The sequence below is a fragment of the Lagenorhynchus albirostris genome, chromosome 7, assembly GCF_949774975.1.
Source record: "Lagenorhynchus albirostris chromosome 7, mLagAlb1.1, whole genome shotgun sequence".
NCBI classification, from domain to species: domain Eukaryota; kingdom Metazoa; phylum Chordata; class Mammalia; order Artiodactyla; family Delphinidae; genus Lagenorhynchus; species Lagenorhynchus albirostris.
This window is the reverse complement of record NC_083101.1, coordinates 84711546-84714639: the sequence shown is the minus strand read 5'-3', so window position 1 is coordinate 84714639 and position 3094 is coordinate 84711546.

Genomic DNA, 3094 nt, shown 5'->3' with positions numbered 1-3094 from the left:
TGAGTATGTGCACTGATTCTACTTTATACTACATCTAAATCTACAAATATCTATCTATAAAATATGTAAGGACATACCAAAGTGTTAAGAGTGGTGGATTGAGTGATGTTTGATCATTTAAATTTTTATTTTCTTATTTTTCAACATTGAGCATATTTTGCTTATGTGATTTTTTTAAATAGCAAACTTATATTTAAACATTTATACCAGAACTCCAAATGAACTTTTCAAAATGTTCAAGTGTTCCAGCAAGCTACATGGTTACATGATCCCAGCTCCCTATTCTTGTCCCTTCCAGAGTTAGCCTCGCCCCAGCTGAGCCTGCCTCTCCCCCATCACCTTCCAATACTCCATCCCCATTGGATGAGCTGATGTATGACATCATCATCACGGTCTTAGGGAAATCATACTTAAGGAGAGGGAGCAATGCTTCCTTCCCCATTCCCCTTCCTGCTCTTTCTCCAGGTTCTTGTTTCACCAACGAAATCTAAGAGGGAGCAGGAATGGGGGAGTCAGGGCATCGCACGTGCTGGAGCTGAGGGTCAGAGAAGAGCAGCCAAGGCTGTGCAGAGATGCCTGTGGTCCTGCTCCAGCTTCGAGACAGTGAGGGCTGCAGGGCTGGGTCCATCACCAGGGCAGTGGCAATAAACAGGGTACCAAGTCAGACCAGGGCCAGCTACAAGGCTCATTGATGACAATTTACCTGCTGGTCTGGGCTCCTTCAATGTTCCCTAATGAATAATGACATTAGTCTCAGAGTCTGGGATGGAAAGACAGAAATTTTAAATCTGTTACTGCCTGCTCAACCCTGTTCCAGGCACCACTTTGTGAAGAAGGCGCATACCATCTTCTCTCCACCGGGCTCTTGAAAGAAAGCGCCAGTGCTGAACAACGTAGAGGTTCTCAGACCACTTAGTAACTGTCTTGAGGCTGACATTTTGTTATACCCAAGTTTTACTTTCTGACAAAATAAATGAGAAAAAAATGGACAAACTCTTGTTGAGCAGAATAATAAATCAAGCTGCCACTTAACCCGCTTGGCAAGTTAAGTTCTCTTTAATGTACTGACGCCTTGGAAGCTGTCTCTTGGCCCAAGTCAGGATACTACACAATGGAGCCTTCCCACCAAGACAAGGCTCCTTCCTCCCTGGAGACGTGTGGCCTTTCCAACCTCTGCTCTACTGATCAGTCTGTCGCTGGTGGCATCTTAGGCCTGGGGGAGGGGGCGGGGTCCCATGACTTTTCCCACCCATCCTTCTCTATCCAGCATCAGCCCATGAGAGTGGGAGCCCCTCAAGGGCAGAAATCCTTTCTACCTGTAGCCAGAGAGCCAGCAGGGCTTTGGTTATGTGCTAAAGAGGTGAGTAAGAGACCCAAGACTCAGATATGGTGAGGGGCTGCCCCTTGACCTGGGTCCTTTTAGTCTTGACAGCTTACTAGAGGATGAGGCAGGAGGGGACACATTTGAGTCTTTAGCATAGAGTTTGGTAGGGGGGCTGGGGAGGGGAGGTCAAAGTGATAATTCCCCAACTGTAGACAGGGTACCAGAGGCCAGTTTCTCGTCAAGAGAAGTGACATCCTCAGGGGCTCCCAAGGGCCCTTCATCTTCTAAAATAAAATCTCCATCATTCCCTGCCTTTAGACTAGTGTTCCTCAAATTGCCGTGTGCACACAAATCACCTGGGGGTTTTGATAAAAGGCAGATTCTCATAGGTCTGGGGTGGAGGGCTGAGATCCTGTGCTCTAACGAGCTCCCAGGTGATGCTGCAGCTAGCTGCTGGCCCACAACTCAGGTTCTGAGTAGGGAGGCTTGAAGCGACACACATCACACAGAAGCCTACTCTTTCTACACTTGGAGTGGCCTTCATCAGCCCCCCGGCTGGATTTCCCTCCTCTAGTGGCCTGGGGAAAAGACAGAAAGATGCTGAGAAGAGAGGATGGCCTTGTTTACCAACAGTTCCAACAAATGCATCACCTCTTTCAAGCTCACCAGCATTCTGCAAAGATACTCTTTATATTCTTCACATCTGAGATTATTCTGGGCATTTAAGGGGTTAAAGGGGCCAGAGACAGAGAGAGAAAGCTCCCTTTTCATGGTATTTCTAACAAGCTGAACCTGATCCAAACCTTGTTTAATGAGCACGTATTTTATACAAATAAGCTCACAGGCACATACTCATCTCTAATTAAACCAGAAAAGACTCATTTGTTCTAATTGGACTGCATAACTCAAGAATTAATTGTGAGATTGTTTAGAATTGCAAGCTTGTGACCCATTCACCAACAGGGGAAAAAACCCTACTTTAGGAATTTCACTGTATGTAATTTTTCTGGACTTTTTTTTTTTCTTTTTAATTCCTGGAACGCTTAATGCAAGTTGAACTGATGATTTACAAACAAAAGCAAAAACTTCTAAGGGCAGCTTACTGTTCAGTTGTACAAAAGCCTTGGCAAAGGTGAAGATAGCAACTCAATTGATCATAATATTCTAATGCGCCCCTGAGAAAGTACCCTCATAATTAAGCATTTGCACAATTTCTATGGTGGGAATCATGTGTCACATCATTTATCAATATCAAAAGAGTCACTTTTGTATTCGGCAGTCCGGAGTGCCTAGAAACTACAGACCCTCTCACCCAATGCTAGTCTCAAGACACATTCAGCTGAAGGTGCAAGAGGTTTTTATTGGTACATCTGGTGCCCTTGGGTGGCACTGATTACCATTGAGTTTGCAAAGGCTTACTTGACAGGGCTTGGCATCATAAGTTCATGAGCTGCCCTTCTCTGATTGGGCTCTCTCTTTTGCATCGTGTTGGTACAGCTTGCTGAGAAACACTGGTTGTTTGCCTGCAGCCTTTTCAGCTCATCTCGCTGCAGCTCATGCTAGCCCTTTGGTCTACAAAAGTTCTTTTTGTTTGTTTTTAAGTATATAGCTGTGCCATCCCGACTGCACTCCGTGAACCCATCGGGATAGGGGTTGGTGTCTTTAGAGGACTGAGCAGGCTGGGACCCCTGTGCTCTTTCACACCTGGGCAAGGGTGGGAGGGGTCCACTGGTATAGCTCATGCTCAGCTAGCTGTGCTTTGGTTACTAA